Source organism: Sturnira hondurensis, unplaced genomic scaffold, assembly GCF_014824575.4.
Source record: "Sturnira hondurensis isolate 20B ecotype Veracruz unplaced genomic scaffold, ASM1482457v3 Scaffold0016433, whole genome shotgun sequence".
In the NCBI taxonomy this organism is placed as follows: domain Eukaryota; kingdom Metazoa; phylum Chordata; class Mammalia; order Chiroptera; family Phyllostomidae; genus Sturnira; species Sturnira hondurensis.
This window is the reverse complement of record NW_028089064.1, coordinates 3,062,353-3,075,179: the sequence shown is the minus strand read 5'-3', so window position 1 is coordinate 3,075,179 and position 12,827 is coordinate 3,062,353.

Here is a 12,827-nt window from a genome sequence, read left to right as displayed (position 1 = left end):
GAGGATTTTGACCATAGAGGAGGTGATGTGTATGTGAGAGCATGTAATATATAGGAAGTCTTTGCCCTTTTCACTCAGTTTTGCTGTGAACCTAGAACTTCTTTAAGAAGTAAAATGTATTTTTTAAAAGGTCAGTAAAAAAGGCATCATACTCAAAGTGTTCTTTCTTGGGATCCAGATTAATAGGTAACTTGAGAGAAAAAAGACATTTGTAGAGCAGAGCAAGAGGCAAAAAATAACAATGATTTCTTTATTTTACACATTTTCTTGGGCTATTCTCCTTCCTGCTTCAAGCCAGATGTAAATGGACACTAGATTTTGAATGTGAGCTAGCATAACACAGTCTACTCTCTTAAAAGTATAAGAAAAATGGTCAAACTTTTAACATGAAAAACAGTGCCTTATCGGAGACACTGCTTAGTTATAGAAAGGAAGGAAGGCCTAAGACATTGCTAATTTTGGCAGTTCTTTTGTACTATATTACTACGATTATATTCACTGAGAGTCAAGATGGCAGGAGCTGTGTAGCAGATAAGATGTAACAAGATCTCCACAATGTGAGTGCAGAGTTTAAATTGTATAGTAAATGGTAGAATCTAAACATGATTTAAAATATGTGCTAAGCAAAAGATAGTTTTTAGTTAAACAAGTGATTTTGCATAGAGTGACTTGTTAAATCTCCACTTTCCTTTTAATTATGTCCCATTTTTTGAAAAAAACTTAAAATCTAGGGGACATGGTATATATCTGTGTGTAAATGTTCACATCGGTTATACAGAACTGATACATTATTATTCAAAAACGTATCAACACCTAATACTGAGCCTAGTAGTTGAAGATACTTAAATGAATGGAGAGTGTTTGCTGAGTGCTGGTTTTGTACTGGGAGCTGTCCTCCAGATACTTAGAATCTGGTTGTCAAACTGACCCATTATAGAGCAATAATAAATAAAATATTATATAGTACAGGACATTCAAAAAGAGTATATACCTCTTAAAAATAGTAATTTGAAAAGAATCATAGAAAATTACAATAAGATGCTCCCGCCAGTGTGGCTTAGTTGGTTGGAGCATTGTCCATTACACCAAAATGTTGCAGGTTTGATTCCCAGTCAGGGCACATATCTAGGTTCCAGGTTCTATTTCTGGTCGGGGCATGTACAGGAGGTAACCAATTGATGTTTCTCTCTCACATTGATATTTCTCTCTTTCTTTCCTTTTCACTCTCACTAAAAGCAATGAAAAGGTGTCCTCATGTGAATATAATAATAATTATAAATAAAACTTGTTGCGTTAAAAAAAGAAAACTTTGTAAGAAGTAGTATTGGGACAACACTGTCTAAATCATTGTGTCAAGAGAAAAAAGCTGAGACTGTTATTGGTCTTTCTGCATGTCGTACTTATTTATAACTACATAGGTTTATCACAAAAATTTTAGGTTACTAATTCCTGAAAAAACTGATCCATACCATCACATTCATAATTATCGACACATTAATTTAGCTTCCACTATTTGTCATATAGTCAATTAAATATTTTATAACAAAATTATATTTAAAAATGGGTCAAGTTTTGTGGTGCTCAGGATGTTCTTCCAAGTGAATTTAATACAATTAGAAACCAATTTGGAAAGTCAGGGAAAGGACAAATGCTTTGAGAAATGAGCTTGCCTTTGCTAAGTGAAAATTCTCATGAGGTTGTCTGGGGTTTCTGGGTCCTGTATTCATGATGATACTCTCTGAAACTTGCTTTGTTTCAAACTGCCAAGTTATTCATTTTTTTCTTCTGATTGTCCCATTGGGTCTACTTTTCCTTCAGGAGGAGCTCCTCCACTAGGCACTAATCTTTCTTTTAACAACCCTTCAGTTCAAGAAACTGTCTCTGTGCGGGGAAAAAAAGATACTCAGGGGAGAAGGTTCTTGGATTAGTAACTTACAAATGAAGCATGAGAAAGCAAGTAGGAGAAAGTAATCAAGTTAAGAGAAGAGTTTTTTAAGTGCATGCTTGGAATCAGTACCACAGTCACTGACAGCTTATCTTTTTATTGATGTATTTATCAAAAGCTGTTCAGAAGTACAGGACCTGAAATTTTGGTCAAATATATCTTAAAATTTCAAACTGATGATTAGATAGCTCTTTGCAATTCCCATCTTATGAACTGATTCTGTCAGCTCTGACATACTAACAATGTCAATAATACTGACCCTTTGTGTTTTCTTATTTAGAGGACTTTACAGAAAGAATATGAAAGAATATTCTTTAGAAAGAATATGAAAACAATTGTTTCCTTGTATGGTCACAGAAATCTTTTAGAACTAATTATTTTGTAGATAAAAATTATTCATCAGAGAGAGATTGTCACAGAACCTAGAGAGTTTTAAAATTAGGACCAGAAATCAGATGTTTTGACTCTGAATATTGTGATTTTCAATATATGTACAATAGAACATAGGTTAAATGCTCCATAAAGTTGCAGTTGACATTGAGACATCACTTCAGTTCTCATGAGCTTGCCTGATTTCCCTAGTCTATGTTCCATCTTTGACTTACAAGTTCTCTTAAAGACAGGAGCACTCCTGTTTCATTGTATGGGGGAAGTTTTATGATGAAGCTCAAATTAGAATTGAAATTTTACATTTTGGTTTGGAGATAATTTTAAGAAATGGACACAAGAAACCCTGATCAGTTTTAAAAATCCAAATTGGCTTTGAATGACAAATGGGTGGATACTGGATTGGTTGATTCAATCGTGTCCAGAATTCCTGTATTCAGTGGCAGAGACCCTACTGAAACTCACAGAGTAAACCCAATCAATGTATTTCATGATCCACTATTCTTGGGCCTAAATCAGACACATTAGGACTAATATGATTCAATTCCTAACTTTTGAGTGAGCTCTTGTTGAGAGAGAAGCTTTTATCTTTTTGCAGGATTTGAATTTAGAAGCATGTTTCAATGCTTCAAACTTTTCAGTTATATGATGTAATAATTTTCTTTAATCTTTAATGTATATTGCTTTTTTTTACATTATAACCGGAGGCACCCCATTTGATGTCAGGGTATAGCAAAAACATTTATAGCAACAACATTTGGTTGTCTTCTCTTAAAGCCAAAAGAAGCTCCCTAATCTTGACAGAGCAGTAACCTCTTTCTTCTCTTCCTGAGTCCTTTCGTTATATCACAATGATTCAACTAACTCCCATCATTATTCACTTCTATTTATTTTAATCTTGCTGACTAAAAAAAGTGGAAAGCTAATACAATTAAGTTTTTATCTTTTTTTAAAGAAAGGGATTACTGACACAATGACATTCCCCAAAGAAGAAACATTCATACATTCATTTGATTTAGCCTACTAGTCAGAAGAGGTTGGCATTTTTGTTAGGTGAGGATAAAATTATTGTATTTGCTTGAAATGTGTACGCTCTATACTCTAAAATCGAAAAATTACTTCTGAAAAATTTACAGTGAATCTATCCTTTCTGGATTAAAATTTCTTTCACTTATGCTATACTAGTCATTTTCTAGTGCTTCAAATACTTTTTTCCTCACTGGAGTAAGCATTAGGGTAAAAAATTTGAGGTTATAATCAAATATTTCAATGTGGGCAGCATAATTCAAGTAAAAGTTTACTTGGGTGACTGAAAACCTATGTATGGGAACAGAAACTAGGATGGTAACTTTACTGGGCTGATTTAAAAATAGTCAACTGTTCTTCTTTTAACTGTAATCTTAGCTACTGTAATATTTTCCTAAAGGGAGACTCTGCTGTGTTCACCATTACCTTCACTGGAGGTGTATTGTGAGACATACTCTCCATTTCATGACCTGGGCTAGAGAGGCATAACATTTAAATATCAAGGGGATAATTGGATCAATCGCTGGAAAACTAGGAATATGAATAGGGATTGAGAGATGATGTGAAGCTTTTCTGGGAGTGTTCTGAGAGGTTTTGCGGAGTTGCATCTCAGTTGACCTGTGTAACATTGCAGAATTATCTGGAACTTGGGCCAGCAACAAATAAATTGGCATTATTATGCTAACAATATCCTAGAACTTTTTCTGACTTAGAAAATAGCAATTGTGGTGTGTTACACAATTTTGGTTACCCAGGACAATGTGTGTATGTTGTGTATGTCTGTGTTTGTGAATTCCTGTGTGTATTTTCTTTTCATTTCTTTTATTTTATAGTTGTTCAGGTACAGTTGTCTGATTCTTTCCCCCTCACCCTAGCCATCCCCACCGTCCTCTCCCGATTCCACCCTCCGCGCCTTGGTTTTGTCCATGTGCCCTTTATAGTTGTTGCTGAAAACTCTTCACCTGCTCCCCCGTCCCCCCGCCATTATCCCCTTCTACCTCCCCTCTGGTTGCTGTCAGACTGTTTTTAATGTCAGTGTCTCCGGTTCTATTTTGCTTGCTTGTTTGTTTTGTTAATTAAGTTCCTATTATAGGTGAGATAATATGGTATTTGTCTTTCACTGCCTGGCTTATTTCAGTTAGCATAATGCTTTCCAGTTCCATCCATGCTGTCAGAAAGAATAGGAGCTTCTTTTATCTTTCTGCTGCATAGTATTCTGTTGTGTAAATGTGCCATATTTTTTGATCAATTCATTTAGTGATGAGCACTTAGGTTGCTTCCAACACTTGGCTATTGTAAATTGTGTTGCTATGAACAAAGGGAACCCTAGTGCACTGTGGGTGGGATTGCAGACTGACACAACGACTATGGAAAACAGTATGAAATTTCCTCAGAAAACTAAAAATGGAACTGCCTTTTGACTTAGTGATTCTACTGTTGGGATTATACCCTGAGAACCCTGAAACACCAATCCAAAAGAACCTATGCACCCCTACGTGTGTGTATTTTCTTATTGCATATAAAGTTATGTTCTTACATTATTCTACCTGCAGTTGTATAAACTTCATTTTTATATTAATTTATATGGCACAACATTTACTTAAATGTCCAATAAATATAATAAAAATTCTCTGCAATTTTCTTCTGTCCTATGGATACAAAACTATTTACTAAAAGAATATCCTGTTGTTGATATTTAGGGAATTTTAAATGTCATCATACCATAAATAATACATTAGTTATATCTTGATAATTATTTAATGTGTATATATTTTTCAACATTCCTACTTATATCCTTAGGATGTTTCTAGACATGATGTCCTGATTAAAAGTGTAACTGTTTTTTATAATTCTCAGTACAAATTGTCAAATAGCCTCCAAAGTGTTTGAATTAATTCATACTCATCGCAATTGCGTTGTAGTGTGTCTTTTCTTTTGCCTCTGTAAACAATGACTCAGCTAACAACCATGCTGACTTGTATAAAATATATCCTTTTAATTTGTACCTACTTGACTCATCATTGTGTTGAATATTTTTAATTTTTTAAGTGAAGATATTATTCCCCAGCCCCTCCCTCTTCAAAACTAGAGGAAGTATTCCCTTCCTCCATACCATTCCGGGCCATTGTGATGACAAAACTCTTGGCATTTTTGTTAGGGAAAGCTTAGGAATGGCAAGGACATTTTTCACAATAGGGAGAACTAATTGAGCAAAACATAGTTTCTAAATAAGGGGTGGACCTCCATGATGTGTTTGTTATCTATGGTGAATTGAAAGCTAAAATGGAGGACAACATGAGATAAACAATGATCTTGATTTTAACACCACAGCATCTTCAGTCCTTCCTTTCCTGGCAACTATGGTCTGTTAATTTGGATCCAGCTTTCATGTCAGTAGGGCACTGGCTGTGAAGTGTGCACAGTAGTCTTCTGATTTGTTCCCACTTTTCTCCACACAGCAGCCCCTTGGTCACTTTCTTCTGTCTACCACAGTCAGACCTTATCTAAGTTTGTGCTCTTGATCCTAACCCCTAGCACAGATGACTCATCTCTATTAGGATCGAACAATTCTGTAGCTTGCATTCTTAAATCCATTTTTCATGTAAAACAAAAGAAAATAATGAACAGCATTGACTTTCTTCTCTTTTTAGTTGACTGTAATAATCTTGGAAATAATCTATCTCTGACTAACCAGAAAATATTATCAAAAATGAAATGAATAAAAGAGATTAACATAAGTATATTCACTGTTTATCTCATTATAATTTTAGTTATTATTTATGAATCTTCTTTTGAAGTATCTATTTCTCTTGTACATTTTTTATATTGGAGAGAACTAAGCTAGTTTTAAAAAGTCATTATTAAATTTTGACTTAGATCTCTTATTTTTTTTCTTTCTTGGCTAGAGTATCTACTCTTCAAAGAAGAGAAATTTTGCAGTAAGTTCAAAAGCTCCTTTGCTTAGGACTTCCCCGCAGCCCCATATTTATTACAGCTGTTATCAGTCAAGACAGAATCCCTTTAGGGGCTTCTGACAGTGTCATTCATTTATTTAAAGATGTTTCAAACACAAACGTAAAAAACAAACAGGTTGGTAAATGTAATTTTTTTTGGTCAGTATAGCGTATCTTCTGCAATGATCCCCAGCTTTAAGTTACAGTTCACTTGATAAACATGGAATTTTACATTTCTATAGAAATAATAAATCATCAGATTGCCTTTTCAATTTCAAAAATGCAAATGTTTCAAGGTTCTTTTGGAAGCATTTAGAAGGCATCTAAGACTTGGGATTTGTTTTTCCTTAAGAGGACTCCAGGTTTGTCATCTGAAATAGGGATAGGAAATAGCTGAGGTAGAAATCTTAATTTCTTTGTTATTTTAGTAATTTATGAATGGATTAGCACTATGGTGTGCTAATTTCCTCACTATATTAGGGGGAAAAAACAGAAATAGAAAACCTTATTAATGAAACTCTAAGTATAAAAATGCAGTCCCAGTACACAAGAAAATATTATGAGAAAAAACAAAAATATATTTCTACTAAACTTTGAATTTATGAGCCTAGGCCATTTCCCAATCAATAGAAATCTTAAGTCAGAAAAGTAACAAACAAATAGTCTCCTTAGATAAAATTGATTGAATTGAATTGATTGTTTTAATTATCCAAAAATTTTCTGGGCAAAGTTGATAGGGATCTAATATCAAGCTATAACTTAGTATGATTATGAGAACAACTCATCCAAGTTGATTCCACTTTTTTTTACTTTGTAGGCGCATGTCTGCAAGAATGTTGACAAACTTCTGATTTCCTTAGGAAGTATAAATATTCCAGGAAAATTATGAGGAAATAAATGAAATATGTATTATGATTATCATTTTAATCAATGGTTTTATTCTGTTTCTATTGTGCATTATTCCATAAATCCATAAGAAAAGAGATATAAAAGAAAGCTTGTCTTTGTTTTGTCTATTTTAAGGGAATAAAAACTGATGCAGGTCAGAAAGAGTATCTTATTCCATACTGTACATTTGCTAGTAGCATCATTTTAAATATACAAAAGATGCTAAATCAGTTTGTGGTGTTGAATAAGTCATCATTTTTTTTTGGTCAACCAATTTAGGGAAAAAGAGTTTAGTTAGACTAAATTAATATTTTAATTTGATCAAATATTTGTCCAAGTAATTCATGCACACCAAATATTCAAAACTGTAGTCATATTTTAAAATACTTTAGTAATAATATTGCCAAGTCGTATTTTAATTAATTGTAGTGATAGAGTAACTTCATCTCTACAAAAGAAAATAAATGTCATATTTGATGGTTCTTACAACAGGCTTTCTTAATACCCAAAGACAATCACTGTAATACATTTCCCCCCCCAAAATTTTCCATCTGACTTCATTTTGACTAGTTTCCCATCACTCAGCCTGTTCTTTCTCAGGCATCAAAACTGAGTGCCTTGCTGCTTAACTGCACTGGACTGATCACGTAATGAGAATGGATGGTATGACTATGGCCCAGCAATTACCTTATGGAAATCTGAAGAAGGCAAATCATGCACTAGACACACATAGAAGAAATGTTTCTAAGACATACCATGAGAACAATTTAAAGAGTATTAATGCTAAGTACTGAAGTAGCTACTGCAGCCATATACTACTTTCGTTCATTTTAAGCAGCTACGGCATCACACTGCCTGTGGAACCCAAGGCATGAACTGACTGCTAATAATTGCCTGCTTAGCAGGAAGCAACTTCTATTATAATTCAAAATTATGCATGATCTTAAAAATGACTTATTGTTAATAATAATTGACTTTAAGCCATATAAATAATAAGGTAATAAAGCATAAATGTGGACTACTGTTATATATATGAAAGAAGATACTTGCTAATAATTTAGGCTTTTTATTAGAATCTTAGTATTAACATTTTCTAAACATGTCCAACATCTAGAGGCATATAATATAAAGCATACAAAATAAATATATAATAGAAATACAAAATTCCATCATATAAAACTTGTAAAAGTGCTGTCATTTTCTGTGTGTGGTGAGAACATTTAACATGAGATCTACTTTTTCAGTAAATTTTGGTGTGCATGACACCATGTTATTGATGAGGCACTATTGACTAGGCACTATGATGTAAGTACATCTTTAGAACTTATTCATCTAGCGTCTAGCATAACTGAAAGTTTATACCCATAGAATACAATTTTCCCTTTACCCACTGTTGACAGTATCAGATGTGTTTGCATATGGCCAAACTCATCAAATTATAGACAATAAATATATGCAATTCTTCATATTTCAATTATACCTAATAAAGCTGTTAAATATAGATAATGTAATTTATGTAAATACTTTTAATAGTTTATATTTAAATATGTAAATTTGTAATCATGCATCTTGTCCAGTTAATTTAATATTAGGCAAAGAGAATGTCAATAGGGTGAAGTCCAAATGGCCCAGAAAAATATTGATGTTCATTTTACAATTAGGGAAACTTATTTTGTTGTTTTGTTTTAATGTGATCAAGTCTTGTTTGAATAATGGCAATGCTGAAATCAGAACAAGGAAAATTTCAAAGGGCCAAGAAACAGGTTAACATTGGGGAACAAGGGACTATAATGGGCAGATTAAATTTCCAAGAGGAGTGAAGAAAATGGAATAGGAACTGAATAACTTTCAGTATGTGGAGTGAGGTCCTCAAGGTATCTTTCCAACAGAAGCAGCTAGTGCCTTTCATCATAGTCATTTCTGATAGTTCTTTTCAGTTTTGTGTTAGAGGGTGTTTCTCATACCAAGACCCAAGCCAGCAGTGCTCTCGACTCTTTTATATGCTATCTAAATCTTTCTCGACCATCAGACAACTTCCTAGAAAAATTTTTCTCAGGTTGCCTCAGGCAAAATAAATGCATCTTAATTTACCATTCTTGCAGTATGTTTCTTGTACTTCTACTAGGGCTTCTATAATTCTGTGTAATATTTGAGTTAACTTTGTTTGGTTTCTTCAATTAAATGTTCGATTCCTTAAGACAAGACAGATTTTAAGAGAATTTTTATTCCTAAGGCAGGGGTGTCAAACTCATTTTCACCAGAGGCCACATCAGCCTTGCAGTTGCATTTGAAGGGCCAAATGTAATTTCAACTCCTTAACAGTTGAGGAGAAGTTACGTTTATACAGTCCTAAAATTATTTCTACCCTTTGAAGGCAACCTCAAGGCTGATGTGGCCCCCAGTGAAAGTGAGTTTGACACCCCTGCTGCAAGGCCAAGAAGAGTGAATCACGCACAAAAAGATATTAAAGAGTTCATTGAAAAACAGACGATAAATGGAACCAAAATAAAATAGTACAGTGAAGGAATTTTTCAAAAGAGAATAAGGATACTGATTCATAATGTAATGACTCTAGAAAATAAAAATAAAAATAAAAATTTATGCAACAATGTAAATGAATCTTATACGCATAATATCAAGGGGAAAAGAGAAAGAGAAGATAAGAAAGGAAGAAAGAAAGAAAAGGAAGAAGAAATCCAGGCACAGTAGCAGTTCAAACAATACGATCCCATTTACATGAATTACAACTATATGTAAAAGTTATCTATGTGGTTACGATTCATCATATGAGCACCTATCGGGAACTTGTGATTAAAGGAAAGCACCAGGGGGCTTCTGGCATGCGAGAATATTCTGCTTGTCCATTTGATGATGATTAAACAGAATTGTTCTAATTGTGAAGTTCATTGAAAAGTAGACTTTGATTTGTGTGATTTTCTGTGTTCGTGCTATTCTTTGATACAAAGTTTTGCATCAAAGTGTAGGTTAGCCCAAAGCTCCGGTAGGTAATCACACATGAAAGCAGTGAAGTGCTATGACATGGTTCTGAGAAGAATCTTGATGAAAACTTCAATGCAAGATGCAACAGCCATAAGGATGGTGAAAGACATAGAACTGGAAAATCCTCTTTATCTTTTTTGTATTTGTTTCCTGGTGTTGGAGATTTCGGAATTCATAAACTATGGATTTCTTAGGCCTTGTAAGAGGTAGCCTTCACCCTATTTTGCAATTAAAGCGATGGATTCTCTTTGAAAAACATCACAAAATAACAGAATCCAGGTGCTAAAGACACATTGGCCAACTTTCTAGTCATGATTTGAAATAAGCCAGGTGTTGAAGGACAAATACCATATGATCTCACCTTTAACAGGAAGCTAAACAACAAAACAAACAAGCAAGCAAAATATAACCAAAGACACTGAAATAGAGAACAGGCTGACAGCGACCTGAGGAAAGAGGGGAGGGAATTTCAGGGGAAATAGGGGAGGCATTTAGAGGAACCTATATAAAGGATACATGGACAACAACTGAGAAGGGTGGAAATGGGAGGGAGGGGGGAGCACGGGGGGGTGGGATGGGATGGGAGTAATAGACAGAAAACTGTACTTGAAAAATAATTAAATAAATTTAAAAAAAGAAAAAAATAAAATAGCCTTAAAATTTGTTAAATTTGCATAGCTAGAAATTAAAAATTATACAAAAAAGAGAGCTTATCATAAAACATGGAACTTATGGCTACATGTAGACAGGATCTATGAGTCACTGGTAACATTTATCAGATTCTGTCCTTCAGATCAAGTAGCACCCCGCATGGCAGGCAAACACAGTGCTTACGCTTGTTTGTAATGTACCAGGAATTCAATTTTATTTTCTCCATATGTGGTTATTTTTTTATTTCTGCTTCACAGTTTACGATTAAACTTATTACCATTGCATGTATTTTCTAAGTAACCAATAAAATAATATGTGTTAAAATCCCAATGTTTGGCAGAGAAGAGAGTAAGTCCAATTGCCCTTATTTTAACTTTTGTTCTATTTAAAAAAAATATTGGAGCTTTTTATGCTTCACTCTAAATTCACAACTCATCTCTGAATGCTTATGCTTGAAGTAAAATGATATTTTTGAAGGACTGAATCCTTCTTTAGCTAACTCCCCAGTGCATAGTTATCCAGCTTCTATTTTCCTGAAATAAGGAGCTACTATTGTGTGATGCATCTGGAGGTCATTAACATGAAAGTTGGTAATTTCTGAGCATGGTGTTGGTAATAAGATTTACTTTGTTTTATGTATAAGTTTTTATATAATTGCCTAGTTATTTTAGATGAATTTTCCAAAATCTAAGTATAAATGTTGGCCTTTGACAGCCAGCCTAATGTGTCATTTATAAAAGAGGTATACAGGCAGGCTTAGTAGCATCACTTCTAAACATTCTATAAATAAGGGAAGTAGTGACTTTTTAAATTCACAAGTCGTACGGATACTGTGGACTATTGAAGAACATCTTAGATTTTATTCATGTGGAAATGCTTACTTCCTAGGCACACAGTGCTGACTGCTCTTTAGAGCTTTTGGTGACATTCCAGGGATTGGTAGATGGGACCAATAATAATGATTTTCTAATCTGAAATTTGGAGGCCAACTTGGAAAATATCTTTACGTATTTTGGTATAAAACAAGATGGAAAAATGTAATCATCCCAGTTACTTAGTAATGTAAAGGGTATAAGAGTTGAAGAATACAATTAAACATTTTTCAACTTGTCTTTACATCTAGTCCATTATACTACTGTTACAGAAACAAACCCCACTCCCCAGGGTCTTTTTTTACTATGGTTCTTATTTGCCTGCCGCTGTGTTAGGTAAAAAGGAAAGGAACTATTTATTCAAAAGTAATACTGGTTTAAAGTAGCAGTGGAACGTCACCGTTAAATCCCAAAGTCCCTTTAAAACACCCACGAACACACAGACAGTCCTGACTCCCCTTGCCAAACCAGGCTGGTCAGAGGTACCATATCTCAAGAAAGAAAATAAAAGTCTGTACCTTGGCTAGAATCCTATCCTTAATTCAAAACCTCATCCTCATGGTGGGTTAGTGGGAGTCCTTCATTATTTCAAACCACTAGGAGAGAGCTCCGCATGGCTACTATATCTTGCTTTCCTGCTTCCTAAGCCATGTGGTCAACAGAACTTCCTCCCCACTTCCCCAAATGACGTGGTTAAGCCCCCACAAGGCTGCTGAGCTTGGGTTTAAATCCTGGTGCAGATCTTCCTCTGTAAATCCATTTCCAGCTCCTCCCACAGTTGGCTACACCTGCCAGTAGTCTGGTTCCTTCTGCCTTTCTAGGCAGCCATTGTTAGTCTAGACAGTGTGGCCCCATGGAGTGAATCATCTCCTATCTCTTGCACAGGTGTTGTAACAGGGGTAGCGGTATTTGGGGGGAAGCTGCTCCCTGCTACATCATGGGGCAAAGTCATGCATATCTCCCTGGCTCTGCCCAGGCTGGTGAAGCTAGCCAGTATTGATGTGCAAAATAACCCTTAATCCCTGTGCTGCTCCATTTCCCAACCCCCAAGCTAGGCTTGTGCCCCCCCATGAGGTCCCTCAGCCTACACCCCATTAAGCCTAC